The 21,032-nt window shown below is 44.7% G+C and overlaps 1 protein-coding gene and 1 long non-coding RNA gene across 2 annotated transcripts in view; one reads left to right on the forward strand and one right to left on the reverse strand.

Annotated features, from left to right (window-relative positions):
* Positions 1–21,032, forward strand: part of CNTNAP2 (contactin associated protein 2) — a 1,777,718-nt gene that overhangs the window by 1,693,252 nt on the left and 63,434 nt on the right. The gene's annotated exons all lie outside the window — the stretch shown is intronic.
* On the reverse strand, positions 14,268–18,069 carry LOC117795233. The gene is made up of 3 exons (XR_004619128.1): positions 17,142–18,069; positions 15,329–15,383; positions 14,268–14,498 (listed from the first exon to the last, which is right to left on the reverse strand). It is a non-coding gene; the product is annotated as an uncharacterized LOC117795233 (long non-coding RNA).

Here is a 21,032-nt window from a genome sequence, read left to right on the forward strand (position 1 = left end):
AGCCAAGCCCCGTGCTTACTACTGCCTCTATACCTGGCTTCTCCAAATGAAAACACCACCCCTCTTCTTTTCACGCACCCAAGTAAGTAGGCCCAGCATTCGGTTCCCACAGTGGAGTCCATTTCTTCCCCTAGCCATTCCTAGCTCTCAGAGCACATGTCATCTGAACCACTTGGGCTATCCCATGACCCTCTGTGGCCCTGGCCTGTTATTTAACAATTTCATTTGTACCTGTCATGTCTTTCCACCATGTTGTCATCCAAGCCATCTTTGTGTTCTCCACAGGGGTTCATACAGAACTAAGCCCTTAGTAGGTACTCAGTAAATACTTTCTGAACACAATGAAGTGACATAGCCAAGCACCAAGGGGGAGGTGGATGGCCAACACACTGAGAATTGGCAGAGAGAACGTCCTCCTCCAGAAAGTCATAGAGATGGCCAGCTGACTCAGCATGCATGAGTCCCACTGGGCCTATAAGCTTCAGTGGTTGGCACTGTTGCAACTTAAATTTCTGCTGAGTAGGGTCATAAATCTTAACCTGAGAACATAATAGTGAGAACGGCTCCTTCTTTTTCACCTCCTAGACTTAAGAACAGAAATATTTGCCATCACGTCCAGAGTATAATATCAATATACTATTGGGCATTGTGCATATAAGAAAAACACATTTTCCGGAAAGTGTCATTGTTTATCTTGAAGCAGTGGATGGAAAATGACCTTTAAGATTTCTGGGACAAAACCCAAAGTGCTACTAAATTGGAAACCTGTTTAATGGCTAAGACGGCTTACTCCAGATTAATTATGGATGCTCTGCCATTTCAAGATTACATTAGGAAGGAAGCATGTCACCAACTGCGATCAATGGGTGGAATGTGAGTCTTGGCTCCATCCTTTTAAAATAAATAAATTGAGGTTTGAAGAAAATTTGAGATCACTTTTGTCTGAGGGAAATAAAATCTGTTCAGCTAATTCTTTGGACTTGTGGATTGTGTGGGACTCTACAAATCTGCACCCTCCCTTCCCCAGATATGTTCACACTGTAGAAGAAAAAGGAGTCGTTTAAAACCCAACGCTTGCCTTCTTGCCTCGGTTTCTAACCAAAACTAAAAATAAAAGGGCAAAAGAGGAGAAAGTGACTCAAAGAAGGAAGTTGGATTTTGAGTAAACAAGATATTCAAAAACCAAAACAGGAGACTTTCTAAAAGAACAGAGGCAATTCTTTAATGTTTTTTGCCATCCCCTGAAAAAAACCGTCTGGAACCTCTAATAAATTATATTAACACTCTTTTGTATTTAGCTTGTATTTTTAATCAAAGTATTTCAATTAAATTTAAACACATACCTCGTTTGAAGTGTCAAATAGGTCTATGTGGCTTAGAAAGAAAAACTGCCACCCAATTTTCAGATTTTTTTATTTTGGTGTTTGTTTCCAAACCTCTAGAGACAAAGACATTTATTTGCTACACAAGGGGTCGGTAAACGTTTCCTGTAAGGAGTAAACTAGTGAATATTTTAGGCCTTCAGGACCATATGGTCTCTGTTGCAGTTATTCAACTTTGCCGTTGTAGCAAGACAGCAGCCACAGCCCGTATGTAAACAAATGGGTGTGGCTATGTTCCAATAAAACTTTATTTACAAACACAGGTGGCTGGCATGTGGGCCACAGTTTACTGACCCCTGGGCTACTCCTTGCATTTCCATTTTTAGTCAGGCACTATCAGCTCAATTCTTCCCGTGGAAGATGAGGATTAGGCTTCCTTACAGGCAACTGCTACCCTCCGCATGCTTCCTGTGCCAACTGTCCTTCCAATAGGATGTGTCACTAACTTTGGTTAAATCAGTATTTGGTGTTTACATTATCACAACTTTATGCCTGCTCTTTGTAGCTGAACCACATAAGAGAATTCTGTTTCCTTTCTTGAACAGTATCTTATTTTTTTTTAGAGATAATAATCTTGCTTTTCCATAGATGAATTTTCTACAAATTGATAATGAATGCAAACTTAAGTTCTCTCCCAATTTTTAAAGTCTTTTCTTAATAGGTTTTCACACATTCTGTTTCATTTTCTTAGAGATCTCCAATCCAGAGCATTCTGACTGGAGAGGCCAGTGTCATTCTCCACCTCCCCTCTCCATCATCATACAGACTCCCTTGACCTCCAGATGGGGTGGAGCTCCTCTTATCTGGCTTCCATTACTTCTTCTTACTTGGTCTATTCTCCTTTTTTTCATGGAGCCATCTTTCTAGAGCTTCCTGAGAAAGGGTGCATGGGGGTTATATTTTCTGAAACATCACAAATCTGAAAATGTCTTTATTTTCCCTTACACTTAATTGAGGTTAGACTGAATATAGCATTCTTGTTTGGAAATTATTTCCCTTCAGAATTTTGGAGGAATTTTTCAGTGGTCAAGGGTGTCATTCTTGAGAAGTTCAATGCTATTCTAATTCTTTTTTTTCAAATTTTTTTTATTATATTATGTTAGTCACCATACAGTACATCCCTGGTTTTTGATGTAAAGTTCGATGATTCATTAGTTGCGTATAACACCCAGTGCACCATGCAATACAGGCCCTCCTTACTACCCATCACCAGCCTATCCCATTCCCCCACCCCCCTCCCCTCTGAAGCCCTCAGTTTGTTTCTCAGAGTCCATAGTCTTCTAATTCTGGATCCTTTACTTGAATCCAGTGTTTTTCCCTCTAGAAGATTTTATTCATTTCTTTTCCTCCATTTCCTGAAATCTCTTGAATATTATTTGGTGTGGGTCTTTGTGGTGGGTACTCAACGAGCCTTTCAACCTGGAAAGCCATTCTCTTCAGCTCTGTGACATTTTCTTGGACTGATGTTTTGGGGACAATTTGTTTTTCTGTTCTCTCTTTCTAGAACGTATATTCAGATATCAAACCCTATGAAATGATTCTCTAATTTTCTCATCTTTTCTCTCATTTGCTCAATTTCTTTGTCTCCTGTTGCCCCTAAATCTTGAGAGCTGACCTCAAATTTACGTTTCAGAATTTCTCATTGAGTTTTCCATTTCTTTGTAATATCTTTAATTTCCAAAAACTTTTTTCTTTTAATGTTCCATATATATATATATATCATCAGTTCTTGTTTCATGGAAGTAATATATTATCTCTCTGAGGATATTAATGATAGTTTTTTTTTAAATTGTTCTTTCCCTACTCAGTATCTGTTCAAGTAGCTTTTGTTTGTTTGCTTTCCTTTGGTCTTCTCCTATGTTTGAGACATTTCTTCAAATGTCTGATGACCCTTCAGCTGGAACACAAATTTAAGAGTGAGGCACTAACAATATGGAATTTCAACACACATAAATAGGGTGCGTCACGTGTGGGCTTCACTGTCTGATGTGTTTTACTGGAGAGCTTCTGCCATCATCATCCCTGAGGTTTTTTTTTTCCTCTTGGATTAATCAAAAGCTCCAGAAAAGCATTTTCCACTCTTGCCTGGAGAGTAGACACCTGGCTGTCATTGTTCAGAACTGGGGAAGAAGAAGGCCGTAGGGTTTCAACATTCAGTGTGTAGGCTTTGACTTAATATCCTTGTTTTCAGTACAGAACCCTGACCTACCCTATGCCTGGAGTCCACCAGAAAGACTCTCTGCTTAATCTTCTCAAGAGAATAAATCTTGAGTCTTCTTCCCAAATGAGAGAAAGGCAGTTGTCTGGTGCAGGGATCTAGGGACGTAACTGTTTCTAACAAACTTCCAGTGAATTCCTCTGTTTTCAGCTCCACCTCCAACCCATATTCAGTGGTAATCCTTATCATTAACCGCTTACTTTGGGGGTTTGGCCATGACAATTGGATTGCTTCTCTACGCTCTCAACCGAGGCTCAAGTTTGTTTCCTTGGATTTGCCACCACTGAGGACGGATCAGTTGTTTTCCAGCTTCCAAAACACTGTCATCTCCTCTTCCAGTCTTTGTCCTTATGTTTTCACAAATTTTCACACTTCACTCTCCTCTTCGTGGGACTTAGGGAGAAAGCAGTCGTACGTGTATGTGTTTGATCCACCATCTTTAACAGGAAGCCTCCAGAACTTCTATGTTAGAGGAAGTTTGAAGTACACGTAGAAAAAACACGTTTTTAAATATTCTGAGTCATTAAATCTAGAGTCACAGCATCATCTTTAATTTGGTTTTCAAAAGAATTAATTGGTTAATTAAGGAACTCTCAAATAATTTTTTTGAATAATGAGGTTTTGCTGTTAAAACTAATTTCATATTTTAAAACTATGTGATTTTTCTTCCTCCCCCAACAGAGAATTTTCTTCTTGCTTTAAGAACAAAGCTCAGGAGAAAATGTGATATCATATATAGTTATATGTGAATTCTTTATCATAGGATTATATATAAATAACTTTAGAATTATAAAATGAGTATATGTTCATTGTAGAAAACTTTTGGAAATAATATATATAAGATAAGCCTAAAAATCAACCATACCGTTAAGAATCACAGAAAACTGAACACTTTGATACATTCTCCATATGCTGTACATACACAGTTAAGGACTAAAATACCTACACATCTTTGTCATTCTCAATGAACATTTTTGAATGGATGCCATTTTTGAAGCTTGATATATGCCTAGATTTTCTGAAAGACTTCCACTGTGTAAAGGGGAACACTGCAGTGATGAACTTGAGTTTATTTGTTCTGTAAGCGTATTTGTTTGTTGAAGAATGATAAGTCTATTGTGTGTAGTTAAAATTCTGCCCCCCCACACAATTGTCAGACACAATCCATTTCATAGCCATTTGTGCCTCCCCATGCCTTTGGGCTTTAAATTGGGAAATCGTCTTATTTGACCTGAAGCCTTCAGTTGACATGAAAATGTTGTTAATTGTTCTGGTTCTAGCAAAATAGTAGTAGGAACAAAGAACCAGAAAATTCATGAATTACACCTTTTTTTGATATTTTAAACCTATCAGTTATCTTTCTAGCCTGACAAGAATGTCTTGATAAAGCACCGTCCTTGGAATTTCTGCTTTTGTAAATGCCCTTGGGTTTTTCTAAGTCCTGCTTTGTCTACTACTGAACCGAAACCAGTACAGACTTACATATAAAAACCTATTTCAAGACAAAAAGTATTCCTTCAACAACATACAGCCTCCAAAAGCCACATGTAGGCCAAAGGGTATTCATATTGATTATTTACACTTTTATTTAACAAACTTGTCCTGAGATCCTGTTTCTGGCTTGACATGGTGCCTACTCTCCTCTCCTGAGCATCCTTCTTAGTACAAGAAGAAAATTCATTATCAGGGGAGGAAGAAAAAGCAGGGAGGAAAGAAAAAATAGATGGCAAGAGTGTGGCAGAAACTCAGTCCCAAGAACCAAGGGTCTTAGGAATAAGGAAGCGGATAAAGGGGAAGCTGGCCATTAGACTGCAGGGAGCCTGGGTTCGATTCAGAGCATGACCAGCAACCAGGACAATTGCCTTAATCTGTACCAGACTCTAGGATGGAATTCAACATTTAGGTGGTGTTTAATGGAGATGTGAGGATTTCAGAGATTTTAGGTACAGAAAACTAGATGGGTACTGGTATTACCCACACAGGTCCTACTTATACTTTTTTTATTCAGATGTCCAATAGAAATCATTATCTGGTTTCCTAGCCCTTGCGAGACCTAACAGAAACGAGAAGGGTCCAGGTGACACATCAGAGGCAGTCACACGGACGTCGAATGAGAAGAGGCAGCTAGATGCTTTTCAACAGGAGAGATGAGCAGTAAGATAGGAGAAGTCACAAATCTTGGCCCTTCCTCTGGTACTTTGTCTCCTGTGGAACCTCCTAGAATCAGGAGAGTTTCCTGCAGACCAGTCAACAGTGGTGAGAGATACCTGAGCTAGTCAGCTCAGACCCCACATTCTTCAAACTGCTGGGAGGCTTTGCCCTCCCCTCCCCATTCTCATCTCATTAGCAACGTGAGTGTTCACACCCTTCAGTGTGGATGTGATGGGTGTTAATGAACAGAACCCATCTGTGTAGCTCGTGTGGTTTTTTCCCTAATAAATCTAGTGATAGGCTGTAAGCGAACGGAAAGGGGAGAGCAGCTGTCTGGAGGGTCCGGCGAACACAAAGCAGGAGTCCGATTGTGTGGTGAATCTGAACGGGTCAGAAACTTCCTAAACTGGTGTAGGTGTTAGTACCTAGGTGTTCGGACACTGATGACTCTGGATAGTCTTGCCTACATTCGAATTAGGCTCCTTTTTACACAAAACAGATGGCACAGCATGTACAGTGGGGGGACGTTATTAACCTTCGCAAATGGGCTTCGTGGTCCGAATGGGTAATTACGCATTCCTTCCCATTATGATTTACCACCTCATCAAGATTCTGCATCCCACTCTTGAGTTTGAATCTGCACAGGACAACAGGGATTTATGAAGAGAGGGTAGAGGGAAAGAGAAACGTCACTCTCTTTCTCTGGAGCAGAGTGATGGTCAGGAAAGAACATCAAAAGAATAAAACCTCTCTCTGTTAACGCAGCTTACCAGTTCTGGCCTACGTTTTCCAAGTGGTCAGTAATCAAAACATCAGGAAAGGAACTAGAACCTTTTCTGAAGGATTTCTTTTCATAACTTCCTAATAAGGTGCTTTTGACTGCGTATAGGCTCTTCCTGAAGAATGTGTCACCTGTCAGTGTCGGCTGTTTGTCAGCGGAGAGACTGATGAATTGCCTATTAACATAGATAAGAAAGCATATTGATTAAGTTGACTTTGTAGTTAGTAATATGCCAGACAGCAACAACGCGTGGAAAATACAGTCTCTAACAAAGAGCTACTTTTTATATTCCATCAAGACCCTTGCATATTTTATTCTGGCAAAATAGATCACGACTATGACGAGAAAGATCATCATGTTGCGCTCACAGGTCTTTCCCATAAAAGTGAAATTTTTATCACTTTCTCAATATAAAAATAATCATGATTTCAAAATCCTCTGTCTTCTCAGTATCTCCAAAGTCCACTCCATTCATTGTCTTAAAAGCCGATCAGTTCTGAAGGAGCATCAGTCTGCTGGGCAGAGCTCCATTTGTGACTGCATATTTAAATGAACACTTTCTCCCTTCCCCTGGAGAATGCGTGGAGAATGCTTGAAGTCCCGAGTGGAGCGCCCACGCTTTTCTATCTCAGCCGGCTGCATTCGAGGTGTTAATTGAATGGGCTGCCCTCCCAGAGGCTGCTGTCAATTTCCCCCGAACCTTGCCAACCAGTGGCCAGGGTTTAGGAGATCACATTCAGATCCTGCAGAACAGATAGCCTCATTCTGTCTGGAAATGTTGTCTCTTTTCTCTTTTGCCTCGCACTGGACCATGGGAAGCAGCAGGTGGCAGTGGATCCCAAATGGAGATCTGAGACCTGATTAGTAATTGTTGGGTGCCTACTCTACACCACACAACGGCTAGACCCTGAAAGGACGACTCAGACATGCTGACCATCACCAAAGCCCCTATAGTCCAGACTATGACATATGCAAAAATTAGTTTAATACCTGGTAGAAAATTAAAGGGATTTGTTTCAACAGCTTCTTATTAAGGTGCTGTATTGTAAATGATTTCTGAGAATTTTATCTGAGATACTTCTTGTCAACGTAGGCTCTTTGCTGATGAGTGGCGAGGCTGACAGATTGGCAGCTTACCTGATAAATGTGCTTTCAGAGTAAAGAGAGCTTCTTTCTAATAATGGGAGGAGCATCTGAACAAAGGCACCCAGACCAGGAGACAGGGCAGGTCCCAAGTGTGGCTATTAGTTTGGGGCACGTGGTGTGGAGCAGGGTGAGACCCTGGAGGCTGAAGCCCAGGTTGAGGAGTTTGGACTTTTATTTGGCACATAGTGAGAGCTGTTGGAAAATTTTTCAAACAGTGGAGTACAAAAAGGAGGGCAGACAGCTTAGCAGAAGGAAGTCGGGAGTTCCAATCAAAATGTTTAGGGTTTAGGATTCAGAATCCAGAAGAAGAAACCTATCAAAACAGCAAGGAAGGGGTTTGGCTCTGAGACAGCTCTCCATGGTCCTAGTGCCCCGTAGGACTAGAGGTTGCCTTGGGGGTGAACAGGGGCTGGCGACGGGGATGGAGAGGAGACAGAAAGTAGCTTTCCCAAAGCAAAAGGTATTTTAACCTAGTGCATCATCACTGTGAAATTTATCAAACAGAATTATTTTTTCCCATTTAAAGGAAGTAATACATATACTGTATCCAAAATAGCTCCCCAAAGCAAAGTTGGGCTGATGTGTAAATTAGATCTGTTCTCCCAGCAAAGGAGCAAAGTCCCTTAAGATTCTAGGTGGGAGGAATTCAGGCATTTTCTACAATGTGTCCAATTCAGTCATCAGGCAAAAATAATCTCTTAATGTTTTCTTGACATCCTGAGAATAAATTTCCCTAGTTTTTAGATGCAATGTCTCATTCTAGGCATGTATCCCTGGGGGAAAAAGGGGGAGAGAGCAAAGAGACAGAGACAAGAAAAACTATATAATTATTTATAAATCACAATAGAATTCCAGCTGAGATTTACCAAGAGAACTAGAAAATTTTGGAAATTTGGAGGGCACCATCAGAAAAAAGAATTAAGCCTTGTGGCCATATGCCACCCCTACACTTCTGCTCCCTTTTGCCACACTGTTGTCCCTTCTGAGGGCAATTTAAGAAATAGGATATATTCCTGCAAGAGCTTGGTGGCTATCACCTACCAAATTTGGGGTATGAAATAGTAACACACTTCTAGATGTATACGTTTATATGCTGATCTCTAATATCTCCAGGATAACTGTTGAGTATATAAATTTGTCATAACTTTAACCTGGATGCCAAAGAAATGGACTTCTTTCAAAGTGGTACTTTGAGCACATCCCTTATAGTTTCTTCTGGAAACAAGGAGATAATGTGTTGCTGCATACAACAAAACAATACAACAATAGAAGGGTGCTGACATTCTTTAGAGGCTTCCACAATCTGGTTATATATTAGCATTAGTTTACTCAACCTTATCTTTCCTTTCTTACTCCCAAGCCCTGCATTCAAGCTGTTCACCTGGCTGTTGCCTCAAGAAGCATTGGTATTGTTTTCTTTCTTCCTCACCTCCAGCTTTTGTTCAGAAAACACACACACACACTCTCTCTCTCTCTCTCTTTCTTTCTCTCTCCCCTTTCCATTTCCCTAAAGTCTACCTATCCTTCATGGCCAGGAGGAAACTTCCTCCTGAAATCTTCTCCAGAATATGCCAAACCATTTTGATCTCTCCCATCTCTGAGTCCTATACATCAAATTGTCAATGACATTCATTTGACTAATGGTAATAATAGCATCATTATTATTACAATCACTGCCGTGCTTGGGACTTATCCTAACAACACCGTAATAGCAAGTGTATCATCCCCATTTTACAAGTCAAGAAATTGAGGTTCCGAAGGTTAAATAACTGTCAGAAGTAATATAGCTACCAAGTCATAAGGACAATCATGGTTCAGGTCAGCATCCATTGACTTGAAAATCCATGGTCTTTCTTCTGTGTTGCTTTGTTTCTCAGTCATGGATTTCCTTGTATTATTGATGAACAAATCTATTTTGTGCATGATTCTAGAAGGGGGTAATTTTTTGGAAAGTGGTTGCCTCATTGCCCTACTGTGCTTACTTTTCACTTTGCTGAATCCATATACAGTGTCAGTTAACATTGGAGGAACTAAATTGAAATGAATTCCCATCATGTTGGCCTTCATTTCAAGTTCCTCTTCTGGGGCGCCTGGGTGGCTCAGTCGTTAAGTGTCTGCCTTCTGCTCAGGGCGTGATCCTGGCATTCTGGGATCAAGCCCCACATCGGGCTTCTCCCCTGGGAGCCTGCTTCTTCCTCTCCCACTCCCTCCTGCTTGTGCTCCCTCTCTTGCTGGCTGTCTCTCTCTCTGTCAAATAAATAAAATCTTTAAAAAAAAAAAAAAGTTCGTCTTCTTTATTTACAGGCAAATTATCACCATCACCTCTAATTCTTTTCAAAGAAGTGCCTCATCCTTGATTCTATGTGAATGGTTTTCATTCCGCTTTACTTTTTTTTTTTTTTTTTAGATTTTATTTATTTATTTGACAGAGAGAGAGAGACAGCCACTGAGAGAGGGAACACAAGCAGGGGGAGTGGGAGAGGAAGAAGCAGGCTCCCAGCAGAGCAGGGAGCCCGATGTGGGGCTCGATCCCAGGACCCTGGGATCAGGCCCTGAGCCAAAGGCAGATGCTTAACGGCTGAGCCACCCAGGCGCCCCTCAATCCACTTTACTAATCGAGACAGCCACCATCTGTGTCTATTTTATATAGGCAAGCTCTTAAAAACACAAACATTTATGGACCAGAAATTAGGGGAAGGTAAAATACATCACTGGGATTGTAAAGAGGAGGCAGTTTGGAATAGCCGTTTCCTCCACTGCTGTCCATGGGGTCAGCTTTTCCAGCCTGCCTGTTCCTAAAGACAAGAGGAAGACTTAGATGTCTCTGAAGTCCCATTCATCTTCCAAATNCGGCTGAGCCACCCAGGCGCCCCTCAATCCACTTTACTAATCGAGACAGCCACCATCTGTGTCTATTTTATATAGGCAAGCTCTTAAAAACACAAACATTTATGGACCAGAAATTAGGGGAAGGTAAAATACATCACTGGGATTGTAAAGAGGAGGCAGTTTGGAATAGCCGTTTCCTCCACTGCTGTCCATGGGGTCAGCTTTTCCAGCCTGCCTGTTCCTAAAGACAAGAGGAAGACTTAGATGTCTCTGAAGTCCCATTCATCTTCCAAATGGGAGCACTGCATCATAGGTGTCATACATAGGCAACAACCAGGAAGTGGCAGGTGAGCAGAAATGGATCCTCGTATCCCCTGGGAAGCCATCTGTGCTTCCTTGCTCAGGTATCACTTTCTCATGGCCTTCCCATGGCACTCTTTTTAAAATTCCAAATCTTACCACATGCATGCCATATCCCTCTTCCCTGGTCTTTTTTTCCCATAGCTCATGTTCTTGTCTGGCATACTATGCATTTCCCAAAGTTGTTTGTGGCCCTTCTTCTCCACTGCAATGTAAGCTCCATGAGAGTAGGGATTGGGATCTGTTGGTTTCGTTCTTTGCCATATACCCAGAACCCATAAAAATGGGACACAGAGGAAGTGCTTAAGAATGTTTATTGAATGAATGAAATGAATTGTAAGCAGAACATTTGAGGGTGTTAAGGAGCTGTCTTAGGAAAAACTAAGTCTTCCTTTGTTTCAACACCAGAGGTGTGGGGGGTTTCCCCTACTAAACAATTCTCCATGACACTAACTGGGTGTCGTGCAATTCAATTCCATTCTAACACTACTTGGAGAGACCATCACCTCCCACGGGTTAAGGGCTCAGTCCCCCAGGGCTGCGCCCACCATACCTCAGATGCCAATCACAAATCCACTTGTCACCTGTGCTTCTGACCAATCGGCTATGAATTGGAGGTTCCCACAACCCTTCCTCAGGGTCCATTAATTTGCTAGAATGACACACAGAACTCAGGAAACAGTTTCCTTTCTGTTTAACATCCAGGTGGCAGAGATGTATAAGGCAAGATGTGTGGGAAGGGGCACAGAGCTGCCATGCCCTCTCCCAGGACCTGTCCACCAACCTAGAAGCTCTCCAAACCCCATACCTTTGGGATTTTTATGGAGACGTCATCATGTAGGCATGATAGATCATTAACTCCATTCCCCTCTCTGGAGAGTGGGAGGTAGGGCTGAACCTTCCACACTTCTAATCTTGGCTTGGTCTTTCTGGTGACCAGCTCCCAACCAGGAGCCCTCCAAGAGTCACTTCATTAGAACAAAAGACATTGCTATCACCCAGGAAATTCCAAGGTATTTAGGAGCCCTGGGTCAGGGACGGGGTCGAAGACCAAAGAGAACAAAAGATGTTCCTAGTGCTTTTATTACTTAGGAAATGACAAGGGTTTTAGGAGCCTTTGTCAGGAACAGGGGCAGATATATAGGTATAGACACAAATTCTAGTATCTAACATGTCATAACCTGTTCCAATCAGGCAGATAAGGAGGTTAAAAATTCCTCTCACTTCCTCCTCAGTTATACTGAAATCATTGAAAANCTTTGTCAGGAACAGGGGCAGATATATAGGTATAGACGCAAATTCTAGTATCTAACATGTCATAACCCGTTCCAATCAGGCAGATAAGGAGGTTAAAAATTCCTCTCACTTCCTCCTCAGTTATACTGAAATCATTGAAAATGCCTATGTCTGCCTATTTTTGCAGAATCAGCTTTTAACCTACATAGCAAACTATACTATCCGACGGCAAGCCAGACCTAGAGTGAGGCCGTTCTTGTGAAACTAATGGACAGTTTCTTATCCTTCCTTTTGTGGGCCATTCCAGAGCCTCAGAACATAGTAGCACAGAACTAACTTAAATACAATTTTGAAGTATCTTTTCACCTTCACTGCCTCGTGCCTGTTTATTAAGGAAAAAAAAGAAGTTTTGTAAGAATAATGCTGTACTGTTGGTGCTCTAGAAACGCATGATAAAAACCTATCATCATGTGGCCTTCAGAAATAGAAGGGTGTAGACTTAATCTGAGAGCCAGAATCCACCTAGTTTATTTTAAAGATTTTATTTATTTATTTGAGAGAGAAAGAGAGCAGGAGCAGGGTGGGGGCGGGCAGAGGCAGAGGGAGAAGCAGACTGCCCACTGAGCAGGGAGCCCAACGTGGGGCTCCATCCCAGGACCCCCAAACCATGACCTGAGCTGGGACGAAGGCAGCCACTGAAGCAACTGAGCCACGCAGGCGGCCCCAGAATCCTCCTAGTTTTTAACATCATTTGCTTATCTACTTTAAGGACTTAGGTCCCAGCTAATGAAGACCATCTGGTGCTATCCTTCCTTACAGAGAGCATCTGAAAGGGACATTCCTGAGAAGCAGATAGGGGAGAAACTCCAGTGTTCAAGCTACTCTCGATTCTAGCAGAAAACCACCTCAGCATCTCATTGGGAAAGTCGTATTAAAGATGCCCAGGGGCTCCAACTATTTACCCTTCATGACCACAGCCCATGACACCAAACCGACAGATTTATTTATGTCTATTTTTTACAGCCATGATCCCAAACCAACAGATTTATTTTAAGATAGCAGCATATGGAACTTTTAAACTAGCCGGCTGGGTAAGCCTCATGGCTAGCGTGTCTGCTAGCCCCTGGCAGAAGCCAGTGGGTGCCTTCCTCACCACTAGCTCCTCTTTCTCCTCCCTCATAGAACTCCAGTGGTTTTCAGATATCCACCCTTCTCTGCACAGCCAAGAACTTCAGAGAGGCTCTGTCACTCCCTAGCTCTAGGGTACACAGAAAGGAAGGAGAAAGAGCAGGGTTTATGGATCGATCCTACCAAGAAGCTATCCATCCACCAATAAACTTCCATTTACTGTCTGAGAATGCTGTAAGTGGGAATGGCCTCTAGTTGCCCATCATTTGCCCTTGGGCTTCCCCACTGTGTTGGTCCAGCCCAAAGACTCAACCCTCACCGCCTATTTCTGCTTTTACTAGAGGGCTTTTAAAACCTACAGGTGCCCAAGTACATGCAGAGAGAGCCGATTCCAGTGGGAGCTGGGCTTCTCAGGCCAGTTACTGCAGGTTGTGGCTGTTGTCACTTACTTACAGGCTGACCATTATCCTTTGTATATTCAGTCTCTTGAGGTTCCATTGGCTTGGGGCCGTGGAATAGTAGCAGAGCATTTTTTCAGGACCTGGGTAGTGATAACAACGCTGAGGTTCACAAAGGTCTCAGTTGATACCCGGTGTCCACCCTCTAAATAGGACTGGGTCAGAGACAGTTCCCTCAAGCACTCTAGGGCACCTGGCCCAGGGTTGCTGTTCTTAGAAAGACCCAATCATTGGAGCTGACCCTCTTCTTCAACACTGTTTTCTCTACCCTGCTTTAGGGAGAGAGAGAGTCCATCCCAAGACTATCTCCCCCCTATCTGCTGATGGACTTGGAACCTTGAGCTTGGATTAGGACACCTTTCAGGCTCCCTAGAACTGGATTCTGATGACCTTGGGGACTCTCTGGTGTTTCTGGAAATTGCTGCAGGCTTCCAAGGATTAAGTTACTTGCTAGTTGGTTAAAGAATTAAACTCTGGCTTTATATGGCCTGGATTGGAAGAGAGGAAGAGAGACTAGAGACATCAGAGGCTCAAGAAAATGCCTAGAAGGAGGTCAGAATGTCAAGCACATTGACTCTTTATTCATTCATCCAACAGTTGTTGAGAACCTGCTGTGGACCAGGCTCTGTGGCAAGCGTGGACGGTCTACACCACGAGGGGAGAACGCCTGGAACATGGCTTGGGGAGGGAAGGTGTGGGCAGTGGGTGCAGCGTACCCCAGGAGGCAGGACAGGAACTGAGAATGGCTCCAGGGTTCAAGGTGAGAGGCCGGCCTTGTGCTCTTCCAACCAAGGGGACTCTGGAAGAGACTTTGAAGGGAAAGATCATAAGGTGAGGCTCTGGATGGTTTACTGGTGATCCCTTGTCCCACTCAGCAGTGCCCACTGGACCACAGGTGCCACAGATACCACCAGTTAGAGTCTGTGCTGTGCTCACTGTCCCTTCACAGATGGGAGCCTTCTGTGGCTGCTCTTCATCCATCGTGACGCCTGACTCATTCTGACTCCCCTTGCAAGTGACTAGACATCACTCCATCCAGGCTGCCTTCCCGGGTGCCCCAACGCAGAGTGAGGGCCCCTCCCTAGAGCTTCTTCCCCATGAAGGCCTTACCCCCCTGCCTAGTGGAACCCCGTTGACTGAACTCACCACCACTGCCCAGTGACAGCCAGCATCTGCCCCACAGGACATACTCCTCCAATGTGGACAGAGAAAGGGGTGAATGTAATAGCCTGCTTACTTGTCTAAAACCCTCAGTAGGGACCCCTGAGTGGCTCAGTTGGTTAAGCATCTGCCTTCGGCTCAGGTCACGATCCCAGGGTCCTGGGATCGAGTGCCACATCAGGATCCTTGCTCAGAGGGGAGCCTGCTTCTCCCTCTGCCTGCTGCTCCCCCTGCTTGTGTTCTCTCTGTCCCTCTCTGACAATTAAATAAATAAAATCTTTAAGAAAAAAGAAAAATAAATAAACTAAAACCCCCAATAGATATGAATTCCCCAAAAGCTAGTACACTGCTGGGCACAAGACAGCATCCAGTAACTGTGTGGGAGGGCAGGAGAGAGAGAACAGGGTGAGCTTCCTTGGACCGCTTTGGACCACAGACTCCAATGCAGGGCCCCCCTTTCCCCTCTCACCTGTCTTACCTGGTTGAGGAAGGGCCTGACTGTGGCTCTTGGAGCTGCTGATTGGTAAAGTGACCTTTAGAGTTAAAAAAAAAAAATTTAACCCCCCAGAATATCTTTCTTGAAACTAAGCATAGTTGAAGTAATGCAAGCCAACGTTTGGGTACAAGTAATCACCCAACTACTGGTGGTGAGGCTCGTCCGTGTTTTTAGTGTGTCTTCACTGTACCATAGGCAGCAATGTGAGGGAGCTGCAATTTATCACTTCTCGGGCATTTTAACCTTTTATTTACGATGGTGGAATAGAAGGTGTTGTTCCCCTCTGGCATTCGTGGGAGAGGAGGAAAGCCTTCTTTCTTACCCTGTGCACCAAGAATGTTCCAGATACTCACAAGGCTGGTTCTGTAGGCACTGGCATCTGGTCTAACATTGCCCCAGGCTAGAGGGACTTGGGGACAGGCTGCAGGGCTGGCCACCAGCAGGTGCATGATGGCTGGAGACCTGAACTGAGAACACCGCCCTCCCAGACCCACCTCTCCCTACTAAACCTGCAACAGGAGATTAGCCCCCTTCCATTCCCAGTGTCCTCCTTCTGCCTCAAGAACCTGGCAGGCAGGGGTCCCCAGCACATTCTAGCTGTACCTGTACCCTCCCTAATGCCGCTCCCTGTGTCCAGAGTTTCGTGAGCCTGAGCACCGGGGGCAAATCCCCTTCTCGGAAGGGAAGACTGGAGCGAACAAGCCCAAGCTCCAAGCTGCGATGGGCGCGCAAGCTTGGGGACGGGACGGAGAAGAGATGAAGGAAACTGCTCTAGCAGATGTGTCAAAGCCGGAGCCTTTATGTGTTAATACAGATATGTACAAGGACCACGTTTTACCTGCTAACATCATGGCAAACTAAGAGAGAAGAAGAAATCCGTAAACATTTGGTTCAACTGAGTACAAATCATAATTACTATAGTTATTTTTATATTGCACAATTGCATAGCATTAAACATGTATATTGAAGCCATGTAAGTTTTATTTGCTAATGATACAAAAGGCCAGCCTTTGTACATTCCGCCTTCATAATTCATTCTCCAGATGACATGATGTGGTGCTTTGCTCACAATTAGAGGGAGCATCGATTGTGAACCGGTCACTCACGGAGAACGGATTATTTGCTTGGCCAGGGCAGGGCCCCTGGCTGTTCTAGAAAAATGCATTGAGTCTCAGTTTATTGTGGAAACACCCTGATTCAGAGCAAGGCCCTTCTGATTCCCACAGTGTTCGTGCTCTGTGGTAATATAGATTGGACTTGGCTAGCCGCAAAATACAGTGATGTGTTCTGAATACTAAAACAGACTAATTCTTCCTGCTAAATAAGAAAAATTTCACAAATCATTGTCAATCAGACATTGAAATAGGCTCCAGGGGAAGAGAGAGAAGCAGCATTATTCATGCCATTTAAAATTAAACCAGGCCATCAATTTATCTGCCTCTCAGGCCGTTTGTCCTTTTTTGAATAATGCTTTGGGGATCAATACTGAGGGGAGGGGGTGTAGCACAGTTTGTCAGTATAATTGTTTTACTATAAATCTGCAAAAAGCAAAATGGGGTTCAAATCAAGTATGAAGTGGGATCCCAGAACCTCCTACGAGCGCCGGTGTAAAATGGTGTGCTCTTAATTCCCTAAGTTTGAGACGCCTCTTACACACAATTCCAATGACTTTAGAAAGGTAGTTGAGGAAGCATTGCGTATTTATAGAAATGGGACCAACGTGCATGGGAGTTTCCACTGGCTCCTTGGTCCGGGGTGTCCTCATCCATAAAATGAGGACTGATGATAGACCTACCTCATCAGTTGTTGAGAAAATTCGGCAAAATCAAGTACGTGATGCTTTTAGCCCATGACGCAGCATATAGTAAGGTCCGGTGCGCTCCACAGGGGATGGGCCACGTCCGTGTTGTTGGTCCTCGTGCCCCAGGACTGACCACAGCATACGACAAATGACAGACTCTCCACAAATATTGGTTAACTGGATTAATTAGTGAATGGTAGTTGAAATGACATTGTTTTAACCTCTTGGAAGTTTTAATGGCTATACAACATTCCATTTTGTGGCCATAATTTCCTTAACCTTTGTTCCCTGTGCACGTCCAGTGTTCAGTATATGATTACAGATGTCTCAGTGATTGACACCCACCTCCATACGACTTTGTTGGGAGGAGAAGGGTTTCCTAGCGTGGCAGGAGAACAGTCCAGTGAAGTCTGAAAAACATGTCTTTGCGACTAAAGGGTCATCCTCTAAAGCCAGGTGACATGGGGAGGACCCCGGTGTGAATTTCTCACGCCAGCCACAGAGAGGCTGTGCCTTGCAGAGCTGAAGCCACAGTTAATGGCAGGTCTCTCACCAGAATTCAGAGCATCTCTGCTCTAGACTGGTATTTTGTTATGCAGACCTGCTGCGTGTGCGTGCACGTGCGCGTGGTCCCACATGGCACGTCCGCTGTACTCCAGGCACGTGGTCCGTGCCGCTGAGTTAGCCTGCACCTGGCCGGATCACAGAAGTTAGACATCAGGCCACCACATCCCTCATTCTTCAGGTGAGGCTAAGTGACTGGGAGGACTTGGCAGAACGTTTTGGTGTCTGTTCCTACCGTGGAAACTGGAGCAGAACAGCATGAGGTAGGCTCAGACTGTCATTGTACACAGGCCGCCAGGTTCGCTGCCGACAAGGCTCACACAGCATCACCTACCAGGGTGACTGCAGCCTGAGGTCCAGAAATTCAGTTCGATGAGGTCATTGAGTTCACCAGACTAAGGGAACATGACTTCTGTTCCGATGGTTGTAAAAATGTTGGCCCTAACGGGAAAAGATACGCATGGAAGCCGAAGAGATGCCTCCAAGTCCGGCCCCCTGCTCTTGGGGGGCCTTCCGGGCAAGCAGAAACGTGCGTCATCTGATTCCCCGGTCCGCTGCACGCAGGTGAGGGTGCGGGTGGTGAGCAGTGAGGGCCACCGTGCTCCACGCCTGAGCTGAGGGGTGTGCTGATCGGGCCCTCAGTAGAGAAAGCAGGCAGAGGCCCGGAATGGCAAGCGTATGAGGAAACCTCCAGCTCGGTCGTCTAAACCCCTCACTCTGCAAGAGCCAATCGGGGCTCCTGGAACTACTCTGACCTGCTTAGGGGCTGACACTGGTGTCTAAACCTGCCTGATTTCTGTTCCAGAACATTCACCCCTGCAGCAGTGTTCTCCATCCTTCAAAGAGAGTTACTCGCTTGCCCTTGCCAGCATTACAGGTGTTCGCTAGAGTTGGCATGACGTCATCGTAATGGTCCCAACCACCGACAGCAGTAGTTCTAGTGACGTTCAAAGACGTGGTATATCCCCACTCAAATAAGTGACAGTAAAAGGACTGTGGCTGTCGTTCTTATTTAGCAGAGATTCCAGTTTGATCTGAGTTGTGCCTGACCCAGGATTCAGGCATGTCTGGGGGGAGGCACATTGTGGGTTCGAGAAGTCCATTTTCTTGATGGGTCCCAGGGTCTCTGGGGGAAGAACTCACTCAGGGGAAGAGAAGTCAAAACAAGAAGCCAGGCCCATTCGGAGCTGAGGGGAGCATGGGTTTTAGATGCAGCATGACGACTGTCCCTCTAAAGGTCTAACCCACAGTATGTCAGTCCTTGGAAAAGTGGCTACAAGCAATGATTGAAATTGGCTGCAAATACCTCAGCTAGGCAGAGTCCCAGGGAGCACAGCAGGCTTAGGAGGAAACACCAGGAAAGTCAGGGAGAGGGACTGTCCTGGGTCAGAGAGCCACTGCTGTGGGCCTGCAGTTCTGTAACCATAAGGAAAAATTCCAAGGCTTCTGCAGGGACCACGCACTGCACTAGACTCGGCTGTGTCAGCAGAGAGCACCCAGGTTCAGATCTTCAAATCCAGCGCACCAGGGCGAGCATACCCTTGCCAGCCCCAGGAGTGCCGTCACTGCCCTGATACCCAACGAGGGAACGATGAGCAGATGCTTGGCACCAGAGGGGAGAACTGGCCGTGCTGGGCACTGCCTGGGGACCCCAGCATTTTTTGGGAGACACTGTGAGAGAGTGGGGAGACAACAGTTTTTGAAAAAATACAGCCAGGGAAACACTGCTTTACTGAAACTCTCATTTGACCCCCAGGCCAGTGTTTGCAGATTACTGTAATGTGCCTTAGTCCTTACATCTATCCGTCCTTGAGGTGGAACCATTCAAAGATGGGCAAGACGAGGCACTAGGAGACGGGACACCTGGTCTTTGTGTCTGCACTTAGCCAAACTCCCTCTCAGCCACACTGAGCCTGGAGGAAATAGAAACATGACTAAGCCGATGTATATTCTGCCAACCGAGGGAAAATATAATTAAGACGGCAGCTAGACTCAGCAAAGCCCGTGGGAACATCCAAGAAGGAAAGGGCTCCTGTGGCTCAGGGTGACGTCAGAGAAAAGAAAAGGCCACCTTCACTAATCCCACAGCGTGCTCCTTTCTCTGTGCCTGCAATTCAATAAAGGAAAAAGACAAGACACCCGGGGTGGCCGTACCATTGAAAAGAACCTACTGCCTCTGGGAGTCATCGTGGGGAGTCTGGCAGAGCAGAAGGGGGGTTCCTGTCTCCTGCCACTGAAAGTCTAACAGCGCTGCTCCCACCTCCAGGGCAAGGGGACTCTTCATCAGGCCCCATCGCTTCGGGTCGCGGGATTTACGCAGCTTTTATAGCGCATTGCCAGCAGAGACGAGAACCCTCCCAGACACCAGGAAGGAGGAGACCAGTTGTGGATCACACATACACCTTGCTCATAATCACATGTCCAAAGACAGGGGCGGGGGGGCAGTCAGGCAGACATGAGCAGCCCCCGAGAACTGTATCGTGAAGGCTACGATCAGTGGGTAGCCTGCTCTCCAGCTAACAGCCTCCTCAAAGACATGAGAAAGATAACTGCTTTCTGATCCATTTAATTTCCCTTCCCTCTGGTGACTCATACCTGCTGCGTACTATAGGTGTTTATAGATTTTTATGTACTTACCATTACCTTAGCCTTTTTGATACATTCAACTATAGTATTCTCTAAAGCTTTTAATTATTTTGCCAGCTTTTCGGGACTTCAGCAAATCAGTGCTCAGCTTCTCCTAGTCTGGATGGAACTCTTTTATCTTTCATTCAGCTGCCAAACTAAGGCCTGGAAGGATGGTCAGCATTGGCATTTGTGTCTATCTTCCTGCACTGCTATATGAATATTCGGGCATTTGGGCATCCTCAAATCATTGGTGTAAACATCTGCCTTTTTTTTATTTAAAGATTTTTATTTATTTATTTGTCAGAGAGAGAGAGCGCGCACAAGCAGGGGGAGCAGCAGGCAGGGGGAGAGGGAGAAGCAGTCTCCCCGCTGAGCAAGGAGCCCGATGCAGGACTTGATCCCAGGACCCTGGGATCATGACCTGAGCCGAAGGCAGATGCTTAACCAACTGAGCCACCCAGGCGTCCCAACATCTGCCTTTCATTAGGAGACTGGATTCACATATTCCTGCGTTCCGCATTAACCTAATACTGATGTTGGATTTGAATCCAGTGTCAGAATGGTCTCTGACTGGTTCTCCCTTATTTCACAGACTTGGGGTTAGGCCTTAATGAACTCTGCATACAGACGTAATTTTATGAAAAATAATAGCTGAACTCCATGCTTCATAAGATGGTGATATAATGGAACGTT

This window comes from Ailuropoda melanoleuca, chromosome 1 (genome assembly GCF_002007445.2).
Source record: "Ailuropoda melanoleuca isolate Jingjing chromosome 1, ASM200744v2, whole genome shotgun sequence".
NCBI lineage: Eukaryota > Metazoa > Chordata > Mammalia > Carnivora > Ursidae > Ailuropoda > Ailuropoda melanoleuca.